Source organism: Astyanax mexicanus, chromosome 24 (assembly GCF_023375975.1).
Source record: "Astyanax mexicanus isolate ESR-SI-001 chromosome 24, AstMex3_surface, whole genome shotgun sequence".
Classification (NCBI taxonomy): Eukaryota; Metazoa; Chordata; class Actinopteri; order Characiformes; family Acestrorhamphidae; genus Astyanax; species Astyanax mexicanus.
Genome location: NC_064431.1, coordinates 25,863,434 through 25,880,335, shown reverse-complemented (window position 1 = coordinate 25,880,335; position 16,902 = coordinate 25,863,434). Strand labels below are relative to the sequence as shown.

Genomic DNA, 16,902 nt, shown 5'->3' with positions numbered 1-16,902 from the left:
TTTACGCTGTAAAGCATTAGCTTTGCTGCTACTGTGAGCTGATTGGTTGGTACACTGATCCTGGAAATGCAGGTAGAGCAAGTTTAAAAGGCTTATTACTGCAGTTCAAAACGATAAAAATCAGTCGTCTGAGGGTTGGGTGAGTTAAATTTAAATAGATGCTTGATATTTAGGGCCCGAGCACCGAAGGCGCAGGCGAAGCCTGCACCGGAGGTGCAAAGCCCTATTGTTTTTGGTCCGTTTATTAGGGCCCGAGCACCGAAGGCGCAGGCGAAGCCTGCACCGGAGGTGCAAAGCCCTATTGTTTTTGGTCCGTTTATTATTATTATTATTATTATTACGCTTCTTGACCCTTTCGCTCATTTTTGAGGCATTTCTGATATGGGAAAACTCACGCATTTTGGCACAGGCCTCAAACTTGGTGAAAATGTAAAAGTTCCATAGAGCATTGACATGGGCGTGGTTCAGGAGCTCCATAGCGCCCCCAAACGTCGGCATTGGCCGGGATGAAGTTTGTCCAATGTGCACCAACTTTGGTACACTTATTGACCTCTTCATAAACAACAAGAATCACTAGGTTTTATTTGACTCCGCCCAACAGGAAGTCGGCCATTTTGACAGGAAGTTGCAAAATAAAAAGTTTCCCGCTGGGTTTCGGAGTGGTTAGGATGTTTGAAAACTCCTAAAATTTTACAGAGCTATTTGGCTTAGGCCAAACTTTCACCGTAAATTAAAATTTTGTATATTCGTGTTTCATCAGCTCTCTAGCGCCACCTATTTCATATGACATTTTTGGAAAGCGCTCAGCCTCTTGATAATTGGCAGATTCAATAAGGCCTCGAAGTGACTTAGATATATATTGTCATTTTTGTCGTGTGTAGCTAGATGACTCTACAGCGCCCCCTATTTGGTTCGGCTAATAAATTAGCCGTGGCCTTCTCAAAAATTCTCAGATATTCTCGATTTTTGACAGAAACATAGACAATATGATTCTGCACATATTAGCAATCGGAATGCATTAGCTCCGCCCAACAGGAAGTCGGCCATTTTGGAATTTGTGGAATTTTTACATATTTTTCACAAACTCATTCGAACTCCTCCTAGAGTCTTTGTCAGATTACCTCTAAATTGTCAGTGGATAGTCTCCAGACATACATGGTGATAAATTGCGAAGGAATAGTCGATAGCTGAAACGATGACGTAATGGCAGGCAATTAATTTAATGGAGACGCAACACTAGACCAAAGTGAAACCATGACACGGTCAGAACACACATGATTGAAAATTCATGAAACTTGGCAAAAACACAAGAGACATCATAAGACACGTTTTTAGTATTGGTAAGACTGACTCCGCCCAACAGGAAGTCGGCCATGTTGAAAAAAGTGCATTTTACACACATTTTTTGCATACTTTGTCAAACTCCTCCTAGGGAATTCGTTGAATACTCTTGATATTTGTCAGCAATAAAGTACTAACAGACCTGATGATAAATTGCGAAGGAATAGTCGATATCTTAAACGAGGACGAAATGGCGGACAGTTGAGTTGCTGGAGATACCCTTTTAAAACAGGAAGTGAATACATTCTGGTGTTGGTAGGTGTTTGAGGAGGTTAAAAAGTATGAAAACTCACAAAACTTTAAAGGCCTGCTTGATTTACGTGGTTCTTTGGTCTGAAATTGAAATTTCATATATACGCATTTCATTGGCTCTATAGCGCCACCTAGGTTTCAATGAATATTTGACATTACGGGAATAATCAAAAACTCTTGAAAATTGTCAGATTGCATAGGACCTAAAAACACATTACAAATATTGTGATAGTTTTTTCATGTGTAGCTAGCTGACTCTACAGCGCCCCCTAATTTGTTCAGTTAATAAATTAGCTCTGGATGTGTCAAAATTGGTCTAATGTTCTCCAATTGTGGTAGGAATGTAGATACTGTGACCCTGCACATATTTGCAATTGGCTTGTATTAGCTCCGCCCAACAGGAAGTCGGCCATATTGGAATTTGTAAGATTTTTACACTTTTTTCACAAACTCATTTAAACTGCTCCTAAAGTCTTTGTCAGATTACCTCTTATTTCACTGTAAATGAACAACAGACATATTTGATGAAAACTGCCAAAGGATTAGTTGATCGCTAAAACAGTGACGTAATGGCGGGCAATTGATTGACTAGAGACGCAACACTAAACCAAAGTGAAACCATGACACGGTCAGAACACAGATGATTGAAAATTCATGAAACTTGGCAAAAACACAAGAGACATCATTAGACACGTTTTCAGTATTGGTAGGACTGACTCCGCCCAACAGGAAGTCTGCCATTTTGAAATATCTGCATTTTACATACATTTTTTGCGTATGTTGTCAAACTACTCCTAGAAATTTTGTTGAATTCTCTTGGTATTTGGTAAAAATAAACACTGAACATATCTGATGACAAATTGTGAAGGAATAGTTGATATCTTAAACGAGGACGAAATGACGGACGGTTGAATTTTTGAGATGCCACCTCAAAACAGGAAGTTGACACCTAGGTAACGCAAGGTGTTTTGAGGAGGTTATAACTGAGGAAAACTCACAAAATTTGACCGGCCTGCTTATCTGAGGCGGTTCTTTGATCTAGAATTAAAAATTCAAATACATGTGTTTTCACAGCTCTATAGCGCCACCTATATTTTAAATGAATATTTGACATTTTTGGCAGAATAGAAAACTCTTGATAATTGGCACACTCAATGAGACCTCAAAATTACTTTCACCGGTTTCTCGGTTTGGCCCGGTACGATTTGCGCTGGTGTGCGAGGGCCCTACGTCCCCCTGTGACAGGGGGACAACTCGTTATTATTATTAGGGCCCGAGCACCGAAGGCGCAGGCGAAGCCTGCACCGGAGGTGCAAAGCCCTATTGTTTTTGGTCCGTTTATTATTAGGGCCCGAGCACCGAAGGCGCAGGCGAAGCCTGCACCGGAGGTGCAAAGCCCTATTGTTTTTGGAATGTTTATTATTATTATTATTATTATTATTATTATTTTTATTTTTAAACTTCGCGCCCATTTTTGAGGCCTTTCTGATACTCGAAAACTCTTGCATTTTGGCACAGACGTCAAAGCCGGTGAAAAATTTAAAATTACATTGTTCTCAGGTTTGGGCGTGGATCAGGAGCTCTATAGCGCCCCCAAACGTTGCCAGTGGCCGGGATAAAGTTTGTCCAATGTGCACCAACTTTGGTACGCTCATTGACCTCATTATACCGATCAAGAATCACTTGGATTTATTTGACTCTGCCTAACAGGAAGTCGGCCATTTTGGCAGGAAGTCGCAAAATAAAAAGTTTCCCGTGGTGTTTTGGGTGGGTAACGATGTTCAAAAACTCATAAAATTTCACAGGCATATTGGGCATAGGCTGTACTTTGATGTAAAATTGGAATTTTTCATATTCATAATTTATCAGCTCTCTAGCGCCACCTATTTTATATGACATTTATAGAAAGCTCTTAGCCTCTTCTAAATAAGCAGACCCAATAATGCCTTTAAATGATTTTGAGAAATGTAATCGTTTTTCTAATGTGGAGCTAAATGACTCTACAGCGCCCCCTATTTGGTTTAGGCTAATAAATTAGCGGTAGCTGTCTCAAATTTTCCCCAATGTTCAAGATTTTTGGTAGAAACATAGATATTACGATGCCACACATAATACCCATTGGCATGTATTAGCTCCGCCCAACAGGAAGTCGGCCATTTTGAAAAATGTTAAATTTTTACACATTTTTAACGAACTCATTCGAACTCCTCCTAGAGTCTTTGTCAGATTACAACTAAATGGTCTGTGGATAGTCTCCAGACATACGTGGTGCTAAATTGCGAAGGAATAGTCGATAGCTGAAACGATGACGTAATGGCGGGCAGTTGATTTAATACAGACACAACACTAAACCAAATAGAAACATTAGCATGGTCAGAACACAGCTGCTTGGAAATTCATGAAACTTGGCAAAAACATAAAAGACATCATTACACACGTTTTCAGTGTTGATATGATTGACTCCGCCCAACAGGAAGTCGGCCATTTTGAAAAACGTACATTTTACACACATTTTTTGCATACTTTGTCGAACTCCTCCTAGGGAATTTGTTGAATACTCTTGATATTTGTCAGCAATAAACTACTACCATCCGTGATGATAAATTGCGAAGGAACAGTCGATATCTTAAACGAGGACGAAATGGCGGACAGTTGAATTGCTTGAGATACCCCATTAAAATAGGAAGTAAATACATTCTGGTGTTGGTAGGTGTTTGAGGAGGTTAAACAGGTTGAACACTCACGAAACTTTACAGGCCTGCTTGATTTAAGCGGTCCTTTGATTAAAAATTTAAATTTCATATATACATATTTCATTGGCTCTATAGCGCCACCTAGGTTTCAATGCATATTTGACATTACGGAAATGCTCAAAAACTCTTGAAAACTGTCAGATTCCATAAGATCTAAAAACACTTTACAAATATTGTGATAATTTTTTCATGTGTAGCTAGCGGACTCTACAGCGCCCCCTAATTCATTCGTTTAATAAATTAGCTGTGGATATGTCACAATTTGTCTAATCTTCTCAAATTTTGGTAGGAGCGTAGATACTATGACTCTGCACATATTTGCAATTGGTTTGTATTAGCTCCGCCCAACAGGAAGTCGGCCATATTGGATTTTGTAATTTTTTTACACTTTTTTTCACAAACTCATTTAAACTGCTCCTAAAGTCTTTGTCAGATTACCTCTAAGTTAGCTGAGAATGAACATCAGACACAGTTGATGAAAATTGCCAAAGGAATAGTTGATCGCTAAAACAGTGACGTAATGGCGAGCAATTGATTGACTAGAGACGCAACACTAAACCAAAGTGAAACCATGACACAGTCAGAACACAGTTGATTAAAAATTCATGAAACTTGGCAAAAACACAAGAGACATCATTAGACACGTTTTCAGTATTGGTAGGACTGACTCCGCCCAACAGGAAGTCGGCCATTTTGAAATATCTGAATTTTACATACATTTTTTGCGTATGTTGTCAAACTACTCCTAGAAATTTTGTTGAATTCTCTTGGTATTTGGTAAAAATAAACATTGAACATATCTGATGATAAATTGTGAAGAAATAGTCGATATCTTAAACGAGGAGGGAATGGCGGACGGTTGAATGTTTGAGATGCCACATCAAAACTGGAGGTTGACACATAGGTAATGCTATGAGTTTTGAGGACGTTATAAGAGAGAAAAGCTCACAAACTTTGACCGGCCTGCTTATCTGAGGCTGTTGTTTGATCTAGAATTAGAATTTCAAATATATGTGTTTTAACAGCTCTATAGCGCCACCTGTATTTTAAATGGGTATTTCACATTTTTGGCAGGATAGAAAACTCTTGAAAATTACCACACTTAATAAGACCTCAAAATTACTTTCACCGGTTTCTCGGTTTGGACCGGTACGATTTGCGCTGTTGTGCGAGGGCCCTACGTCCCCCTGTGACAGGGGGACAACTCGTTATTAGGGCCCGAGCACCGAAGGCGCAGGCGAAGCCTGCACCGGAGGTGCAAAGCCCTATTGTTTTTGGAATGTTTATTATTATTATTATTTTTATTTACAAACTTCGCGCCCATTTTTGAGGCCTTTCCGATACTCAAAAACTCTTGCATTTTGGCACAGACGTCAAAGCCGGTGAAAATTTTTAAATTACATTGTACACAGGTTTGGGCGTGGATCAGGAGCTCTATAGCGCCCCCAAACGTTGCCAGTGGCCGGGATAAAGTTTGTCCAATGTGCACCAACTTTGGTACGCTCATGGACCTCATTATACCGATCAAGAATCACTTGGATTTATTTGACTCCGCCTAACAGGAAGTCGGCCATTTTGGCAGGAAGTCGCAAAATAAAAAGTTTCCCGTGGTGTTTTGGGTGGGTTACGATGTTCGAAAACTCATAAAATTTCACAGGCCTATTGGGCATAGGCTGTACTTTGATGTAAAATTGGAATTTTTCATATTCATAATTTATCAGCTCTCTAGCGCCACCTATTTTATATGACATTTATAGAAAGCTCTTAGCCTCTTCTAAATTAGCAGACCCAATAATGCCTTTAAATGATTTCGAGAAATGTAATCATTTTTCTAATGTGGTGCTAAATGACTCTACAGCGCCCCCTATTTGGTTTAGGCTAATAAATTAGCGGTAGCTGTCTCAAATTTTCCCCAATGTTCAAAATTTTTGGTAGAAACATAGATATTACGATGCCAAACATAATACACATTGGCATGTATTAGCTCCGCCCAACAGGAAGTCGGCCATTTTGAAAAATGTTAAATTTTTAAACATTTTTCACATACTCATTCGAACTCCTCCTAGAGTCTTTGTCAGATTACAACTAAATGGTCTGTGGATAGTCTCCAGACATACATGGTGCTAAATTGCGAAGGAATAGTCGATAGCTGAAACGATGACGTAATGGCGGGCAATTGATTTAATGGAGACACAACACTAAACCAAATAGAAACATTAGCATGGTCAGAATACAGCTGCTTGGAAATTCATGAAACTTGGCAAAAACATAAAAGACATCATTACACACATTTTCAGTGTTGATATGATTGACTCCGCCCAACAGGAAGTCGGCCATTTTGAAAAACGTGCATTTTACACACATTTTTTGCATACTTTGTCGAACTCCTCCTAGGGAATTTGTTGAATACTCTTGATATTTGTCAGCAATAAACTACTACCATCCGTGATGATAAATTGCGAAGGAATAGTCGATATCTTAAACGAGGACGAAATGGCGGACAGTTGAATTGCTGGAGATACCCCATTAAAATAGGAAGTAAATACATTCTGGTGTTGGTAGGTGTTTGAGGAGGTTAAACAGGTTGAAAACTCTCGAAACTTTACAGGCCTGCTTGATTTAAGCGGTCCTTTGATTAAAAATTGAAATTTCATATATACATATTTCATTGGCTCTATAGCGCCACCTAGGTTTCAATGCATATTTGACATTACGGAAATGCTCAAAAACTCTTGAAAATTGTCAGATTCCATAAGATCTAAAAACACTTTACAAATATTGTGATAATTTTTTCATGTGTAGCTAGCGGACTCTATAGCGCCCCCTAATTCATTCGTTTAATAAATTAGCTGTGGATGTGTCACAATTTGTCTAATCTTCTCAAATATTGGTAGGAGCGTAGATACTATGACTCTGCACATATTTGCAATTGGTTTGTATTAGCTCCACCCAACAGGAAGTCGGCCATATTGGATTTTGTAATTTTTTTACACTTTTTTTCACAAACTCATTTAAACTGCTCCTAAAGTCTTTGTTAGATTACCTCTAAATTAGCTGAGAATGAACATCAGACACAGTTGATGAAAATTGCCAAAGGAATAGTTGATCGCTAAAACGGTGATGTAATGGCGAGCAATTGATTGAATAGAGACGCAACACTAAACCAAAGTGAAACCATGACACGGTCAGAACACAGATGATTAAAAATTCATGAAACTTGGCAAAAACACAAGAGACATCATAAGACACGTTTTCAGTATTGGTAGGACTGACTCCGCCCAACAGGAAGTCGGCCATTTTGAAATATCTGAATTTTGCATACATTTTTTGCGTATGTTGTCAAACTACTCCTAGAAATTTATTTTAATTCTCTTGGGATTTGGTAAAAATAAACATTGAACATATCTGATGATAAATTGTGAAGGAATAGTCGATATCTCAAACGAGGACAAAATGGCGGACGGTTGAATTTTTGAGATGCCACATCAAAACAGGATCTGGACACCTAGGTGTTGCTAGGTGTTTTGAGAAAGTGATAATGGAGAAAAGTTCACAAAATTTGACCGGCCTGCTTATCTGAGGCTGTTGTTTGATCTAGAATTAGAATTTCAAATACATATGTTTTAACAGCGCTATAGCGCCACCTGTATTTTAAATGGATATTTCACATGTTTAACAGGATAAAAAACTCTTGAAGAGTGGCACACTCAATAAGACTTCAAAATTACTTTCACCTGTTTCTCGGTTTGGCCCGGTACGATTTCCGCTGTTCTGCGAGGGCCCTACGTCCCCCTGTGACAGGGGGACAACTCGTTAGGGCCCGAGCACCGAAGGCGCAGGCGAAGCCTGCACCGGAGGTGCAAAGCCCTATTGTTTTTGGTCCGTTTATTATTATTATTATTATTATTCTGCCTCTTTGCGTCCATTTTTGAGGCATTTCCGATACTCGAAAACTCACGCATTTTGGCACAGGCCTCAAGCTCGGCGAAAATTTTAAAGTTCCATAGAGGCTGGACTTTGGCGTTGTTCAGGAGCTCTATAGCGCCCCCAAATGTCGGCAGTGGCCGGGATGAAGTTTGTCCAACGTGCACCAACTTTGGTACGCTCATTGACCTCCTCATAGTCAACAAGAATCACTAGGTTTTATTTGACTCCGCCCAACAGGAAGTCGGCCATTTTGACAGGAAGTTGCAAAATAAAAAGTTTCCCGCTGGGTTTCGGAGTGGTTAGGATGTTTGAAAACTCCTAAAATTTTACAGAGCTATTTGGCTTAGGCCATACTTTGACCGTAAGTTGGAATTTCGTAAATTCGTCTTTCATCAGCTCTCTAGCGCCACCTATTTTATATCATATTTATGAAAAGCTCTCAGCCTCTTGATGATTGGCAGATTCAATAAGTCTTTGAAATGATTTAGGAATATTTTGTCGTTTTTCTCATGTGTAGCTAGAGGACTCTACAGCGCCCCCTATTTTGTTTAGGCCATTAAATTAGCTGTAGCTGTCTCAAAATTTCTCCAATATTCTCGATTTTTGGCAACAACATAGAAACTATCATCCCGCACATATTACCCATTGGCTTGTACTAGCTCTGCCCAACAGGAAGTCAGCCATTTTGAAATTTGTGGAATTTTTACACATTTTTTGCGAACTCATTCAAACTCCTCCTAGAGTCTTTGTCATATTACCTCTAAATTTGGTGTGGATAGGCTCCAGACATACATGGTGATAAATTGCGAAGGAATAGTCGATAGCTGAAACGATGACGTAATGGCGGACAAATAATTTAATGGAGACGCAACACTAGACCAAAGTGAAACCATGACACGGTCATAAAACAGATGATTGAAAAATCATGAAACTTGGTAAAAACACAAGAGACATCATAAAACACGTTTTTAGTATTGGAATGATTGACTCCGCCCAACAGGAAGTCGGCCATTTTGAAATATGTGCATTTTACACACATTTTTTGCATACTTTGTCGAACTCCTCCTAGGGAATTTGTTGAATACTCTTGATATTTGTCAGCAAAAAACTACTACCATCCGTGATGATAAATTGCGAAGGAATAGTCGATATCTTAAACAAGGACGAAATGGCGGACAGTTGAACTGCTTGAGATGCCCCATTAAAACAGGAAGTGAATACATTCTGGTGTTAGTAGGTGTTTGAGGAGGTTAAAAAGGTTGAAAACTCTCGAAAATTTACAGGCCTGCTTGAATTAAGCAGTACTTTGATCTGAAATTAAAATTTCTTGTATACGTATTTCATTGGCTCTATAGCGCCACCTAGGTTTCAATGCATATTTGACATTACGGGAATGCTCAAAACCTCTTGAAAATTGACAGATTGCATAAGACCTAAAAACACTTTACAAATATTTTGACAATTTTTTCATGTATAGCTAGCAGACTCTACAGCGCCCCCTAATTTGTTTGTTTAATAAATTAGCTGTGGATGTGTCAAAATTTGTCTAATCTTCTCAAATTTTGGTAGGATCGTAGATAGTATGACCCTGCACATATTTGCAATTGGCTTGTATTAGCTCCGCCCAACAGGAAGTCGGCCATATTGGAATTTGTAATATTTTTACAAATTTTTCACAAACTAATTTAAACTGCTCCTAAAGTCTTTGTCAGATTACCTCTTATTTCGCTGTAAATGAACAACAGACATATTTGATGATAATTGCCAAAGGATTAGTTGATCGGTAAAACGGTGACCCAATGGCGAGCAATTGAGTCACTAGAGACGCAACACTAAACCAAAGTGAAACCATGACATGGTCAGAAAACAGATTATTGAAAATTCATGAAACTTGGCAAAAACACAAAAGACATCATTACACACATTTTCAGCATTGGTAGGACTGACTCCGCCCAACAGGAAGTCGGCCATTTTGAAATATCTGCATTTTACACACATTTTTTGTGTACATTGTCAAACTACTCCTAGCAAATTTGATGAATTCTCTTGGTATTTGGTAAAAATAAACATTGAACATATCTGATGATAAATTGTGAAGGAATAGTCCATATCTCAAACGAGGACAAAATGGCAGATGGTTGAATTTTTGAGATCCCACATCAAAACAGGAGGGTGAAAACCTAGGTAATGCCAGGTGTTTTGAGGAGGTTATAACGGAGAAAAACTCACAAAATTTGACCAGCCTGCTTATCTAAGGCTGTTGTTTGATGTAGAATTAGAATTTCAAATACATGTATTTTAACAGCGCCATAGCGCCACCTGTATTTTAAATGGATATTTCACATGTTTAACAGGATAGAAAACTCTTGAAAATTGGCACACTCAATAAGACCTCAAAACTACTTTTACCGGTTTCTCGGTTTGGCCCGGTACGATTTGCGCTGTTGTGCGAGGGCCCTACGTCCCCCTGTGACAGGGGGACAACTCGTTATTTTTATTTTTAAACTTCGCGCCCATTTTTGAGGCCTTTCTGATACTCGAAAACTCTTGAATTTTGGCACAGACATCAAAGCCGGTGAAAAATTTGAAATTTCACAGTTCCTGGGCTTGGGCGTTGATCAGCAGCTCTATAGCGCCCCCAAACGTTGCTAGTGGCCGGGATAAAGTTTGTCCAATGTGCACCAACTTTGGTACGCTCATTGACCTCATTATACCGATCAAGAATCACTTGGATTTATTTGACTCCGCCTAACAGGAAGTCGGCCATTTTGGCAGGAAGTCGCAAAATAAAAAGTTTCCCGTGGTGTTTTGGGTGGGTTACGATGTTCGAAAACTCATAAAATTTCACAGGCATTTTGGGCATAGGCTGTACTTTGATGTAAAATTGGAATTTTTCATATTCATAATTTATCAGCTCTCTAGCGCCACCTATTTTATATGACATTTATAGAAAGCTCTTAGCCTCTTCTAAATAAGCAGACCCAATAATGCCTTTAAATGATTTCGAGAAATGTAATCGTTTTTCTAATGTGGAGCTAAATGACTCTACAGCGCCCCCTATTTGGTTTAGGCTAATAAATTAGCGGTAGCTGTCTCAAATTTTCCCCAATGTTCAAGATTTTTGGTAGAAAAATAGATATTATGATGCCACACATAATACCCATTGGCATGTATTAGCTCCGCCCAACAGGAAGTCGGCCATTTTGAAAAATGTTAAATTTTTACACATTTTTCACGAACTCATTCGAACTCCTCCTAGAGTCTTTGTCAGATTACAACTAAATTGTCTGTGGATAGTCTCCAGACATACCTGGTGCTAAATTGCGAAGGAATAGTCGATAGCTGAAACGATGACGTAATGGCGGGCAATTGATTTAATGGAGACACAACACTAAACCAAATAGAAACATTAGCATGGTCAGAATACAGCTGCTTGGAAATTCATGAAACTTGGCAAAAATATAAAAGACATCATTACACACATTTTCAGTGTTGATATGATTGACTCCGCCCAACAGGAAGTCGGCCATTTTGAAAAACGTGCATTTTACACACATTTTTTGCATACTTTGTCGAACTCCTCCTAGGGAATTTGTTGAATACTCTTCATATTTGTCAGCAATAAACTACTACCATCCTTGATGATAAATTGCGAAGGAATAGTCGATATCTTAAACGAGGACGAAATGGCGGACAGTTGAATTGCTTGAGATACCCCATTAAAATAGGAAGTAAATACATTCTGGTGTTAGTAGGTGTTCGAGGAGGTTAAACAGGTTGAACACTCACAAAACTTTTCAGGCCTGCTTGATTTAAGCAGTACTTTGATTAAAAATTGAAATTTCATATATACATATTTCATTGGCTCTATAGCGCCACCTAGGTTTCAATGCATATTTGACATTACGGAAATGCTCAAAAACTCTTGTAAATTGTCAGATTCCATAAGATCTAAAAAACACTTTACAAATATTGTGATAATTTTTTCATGTGTAGCTAGCGGACTCTACAGCGCCCCCTAATTCGTACGGTTAATAAATTAGCTTTGGATGTGTCAAAATTTGTCTAATCTTCTCAAATTTTGGTAGGAGCGTAGATACTATGACTTTGCACATATTTGCAATTGGTTTGTATTAGCTCCGCCCAACAGGAAGTCGGCCATTTTGAAATTTGTGTAATTTTTACACATTTTTCACAAACTCATTTAAACTGCTCCTAAAGTCTTTGTCAGATTACCTCTTATTTCACTGTAAATGAACAACAGACATATTTGATGATAACTGCCAAAGGATTAGTTCATCGGTAAAATGGTGACGTAATTGCAAGCAATTGATTCACTAGAGACGCAACACTAAACCAAAGTGAAACCATGACACGGTCAGAAAACAGATTATTGAAAATTCATGAAACTTGGCAAAAACACAAGAAACATCATTAGACACATTTTCAGTATTGGTAGGACTGACTCCGCCCAACAGGAAGTCAGCCATTTTGAAATATCAGCATTTTACACACATTTTTTGCATATGTTGTCAAACTACTCCTAGGAAATTCGTTGAATTCTCTTGGTATTTGGTAAAAATAAACATTGAACATATGTGATGATAAATTGTGAAGGAATAGTCGATATCTGTAACAAGGACGAAATGGTGGACGGTTGAATTTTTTGAGATTCCACATCAAAACAGGAAGTTGACACCTAGGGAATGCTAGGTGTTTTGAGGAGGTTATAACTGAGAAAAGCTCACAAAATTTGATAGGCCTGCTTAACTGAGGCTGTTCTTTGATGTAGATTGAAAATGTCAAATATATACGTGTTTTTAGAGCTCTATAGCGCCACCTATACTTTAAATGAATATTTGATATGTTTAACTGTATAAAAAACTCATTACCACACACAATAATATCACAAAATTACTTTCACCGGTTTCTCGGTTTGGCTCGGAACGATTTGCGCTGTTGTGCGAGGGCCCTACGTCCCCCTGTGACAGGGGGACAACTCGTTATTATTATTATTATTACGCTTCTTGACCATTTCGCTCATTTTTGAGGCATTTCTGATATGGGAAAACTCACGCATTTTGGCACAGGCCTCAAACTTGGTGAAAATGAGAAAGTTCCATAGAGCATTGACATGGGCGTGGTTCAGGAGCTCCATAGCGCCCCCAAACGTCGGCATTGGCCGGGATGAAGTTTGTCCAATGTGCACCAACTTTGGTACACTCATTGACCTCTTCATAAACAACAAGAATCACTAGGTTTTATTTGACTCCGCCTAACAGGAAGTCGGCCATTTTGACAGGAAGTTGCAAAATAAAAAGTTTCCCGCTGGGTTTCGGAGTGGTTAGGATGTTTGAAAACTCCTAAAATTTTACAGAGGTATTTGGCTTAGGCCAAACTTTCACCGTAAATTAAAATTTTGTATATTCGTGTTTCATCAGCTCTCTAGCGCCACCTATTTCATATGACATTTTTGGAAAGCGCTCAGCCTCTTGATACTTGGCAGATTCAATAAGGCCTCGAAGTGACTTAGATATATATTGTCATTTTTGTCGTGTGTAGCTAGATGACTCTACAGCGCCCCCTATTTGGTTCGGCTAATAAATTAGCCGTGGCCTTCTCAAAAATTCTCAGATATTCTCGATTTTTGACAGAAACATAGACAATATGATTCTGCACATATTAGTAATCGGAATGCATTAGCTCCGCCCAACAGGAAGTCGGCCATTTTGGAATTTGTGGAATTTTTACATATTTTTCACAAACTCATTCGAACTCCTCCTAGAGTCTTTGACAGATTACCTCTACATTGTCAGTGGATAGTCCCCAGACATACATGGTTATAAATTGCGAAGGAATAGTCGATAGCTGAAACGATGACGTAATGGCAGGCAATTAATTTAATGGAGACGCAACACTAGACCAAAGTGAAACCATGACACGGTCAGAACACACATGATTGAAAATTCATGAAACTTGGCAAAAACACAAGAGACATAATAAGACACGTTTTTAGTATTGGTAAGACTGACTCCGCCCAACAGGAAGTCGGCCATTTTGAAAAAAGTGCATTTTACACACATTTTTTGCATACTTTGTCAAACTCCTCCTAGGGAATTCGTTGAATACTCTTGATATTTGTCAGCAATAAACTACTAACAGACCTGATGATAAATTGCGAAGGAATAGTCGATATCTTAAACGAGGACGAAATGGCGGACAGTTGAGTTGCTGGAGATACCCCTTTAAAACAGGAAGTGAATACATTCTGGTGTTGGTAGGTGTTTGAGGAGGTTAAAAAGTATGAAAACTCACAAAACTTTACAGGCCTGCTTGTTTTACGTGGTCCTTTGGTCTGAAATTGAAATTTCATATATACGCATTTCATTGGCTCTATAGCGCCACCTAGGTTTCAATGCATATGTGACATTACGGGAATGCTCAAAAACTCTTGAAAATTGTCAGATTGCATAAGACCTAAAAACACTTTACAAATATTTGGACAATTTTTTCATGTATAGCTAGCAGACTCTACAGCGCCCCCTAATTCGTTTGTTTAATTAATTAGCTGTGGATGTGTCAAAATTTGTCTAATCTTCTCAAATTTGGGTAGGATCGTAGATAGTATGACCCTGCACATATTTGCAATTGGCTTGTATTAGCTCCGCCCAACAGGAAGTCGGCCATATTGGAATTTGTAATATTTTTACAAATTTTTCACAAACTAATTTAAACTGCTCCTAAAGTCTTTGTCAGATTACCTCTTATTTCGCTGTAAATGAACAACAGACATATTTGATGATAATTGCCAAAGGATTATTTGATCGGTAAAACGGTGACCCAATGGCGAGCAATTGAGTCACTAGAGACGCAACACTAAACCAAAGTGAAACCATGACATGGTCAGAAAACAGATTATTGAAAATTCATGAAACTTGGCAAAAACACAAAAGACATCATTACACACATTTTCAGCATTGGTAGGACTGACTCCGCCCAACAGGAAGTCGGCCATTTTGAAATATCTGCATTTTACACACATTTTTTGTGTACATTGTCAAACTACTCCTAGCAAATTTGATGAATTCTCTTGGTATTTGGTAAAAATAAACATTGAACATATCTGATGATAAATTGTGAAGGAATAGTCGATATCTTAAACGAGGACGAAATGACGGACGGTTGAATTTTTGAGATGCCACCTCAAAACAGGAAGTTGACACCTAGGTAATGCAAGGTGTTTTGAGGAGGTTATAACTGAGGAAAACTCACAAAATTTGACCGGCCTGCTTATCTGAGGCGGTTCTTTGATCTAGAATTAAAAATTCAAATACATGTGTTTTCACAGCTCTATAGCGCCACCTATATTTTAAATGAATATTTGACATTTTTGGCAGAATAGAAAACTCTTGAAAATTGGCACACTCAATGAGACCTCAAAATTACTTTCACCGGTTTCTCGGTTTGGCCCGGTACGATTTGCGCTGGTGTGCGAGGGCCCTACGTCCCCCTGTGACAGGGGGACAACTCGTTTGTTATGTAATTATCTGATTATTATAGTGATAGAACCATAGTAATATTCCTTTTTTAAAGCTACATTCTGTAAGTTTAAATGATTTAAGGCTTTAGAGACCTCTCTGGTTAGAAAGTGTAATTGCACAGAGCATGTAAAAGAGATCTTTTAATGCAGGTTAATGTTTATCATCACAGTCCAGCTTCTTTCCCACCATCAGGCCATATGGCAAGAGCACATGATAGCAATCAACCCAGTCTGTGTGAGAGAGTGTGAGATCTGATTGGCTGTTGGGTAATTGGGCTAATCCCTAAATGGCATGGTGGCATAGTGAAGCTCTCAGGTGAGCGTTCCCACAGTCTCTGCTGAATAGATGCAGAGGAAGCAGAATGATAATCGTAGCATCTTCTCTACTGGCCTTAGGTAAACACAGCCCAGCTGTGGGTGAGACTTAAGTGTGTGTGTGTGTGTGTGTGTGTGTGTGTGTTTTGCCTGTGGAAGGCAGAGGTAAAAAGGCAAAAAAAGACTAAATGTTCAGTGTTTGTGTGTGTGTGAGAAAGAGACACACATATATATTCCATAACATTCTGTGACATTACACACACAAACATGTGTTCTATGCTTGTGAACTCAATTTATATACCATATTTTTGCACTATAAGGCGTATTTTCCCAAAAATCATCAGTGCACCTAATGTATGAATTCTACCAGTCAGGTTGTAAGGAGCAGTAAAGCCACTTTGCTGAAGTGCAGCTTTATACTGGAGCAGTATTAGCATTAGCCGCTAACTGCGCTAAGCGCTAGCTCTTTTGCCGTTCAGAGTGGAGTATATTGGACTATAGTCTTTACCGTGTTTACTGTGTTAAAACAAGGTACGTGGATCAAAACCTGGAAATTGAAGCTTACTATAAATAAACGTAAGCGCTTTTCTCATCCAAATAAAAGTTTTGGGGAGAAAAATCCGTAAAATCTGTGTTAACATCCAGTGCTCATTTGACTTTAAAGAAAATGTATTTTTAAGAATTACAGTTTTGTTTACTTAGCTCAGCTTTACAGGTCTGCTGGATTAGCTTTACCTGCTGAATTAGAAGGAAAACCTGGTGAAACCCCTGTTC

At 38.7% G+C, this 16,902-nt stretch overlaps 1 protein-coding gene across 10 annotated transcripts in view; it reads left to right on the top strand.

Annotated features, from left to right (window-relative positions):
- Positions 1-16,902, top strand: part of cadpsa (Ca2+-dependent activator protein for secretion a) — a 214,045-nt gene that overhangs the window by 140,679 nt on the left and 56,464 nt on the right. The gene's annotated exons all lie outside the window — the stretch shown is intronic.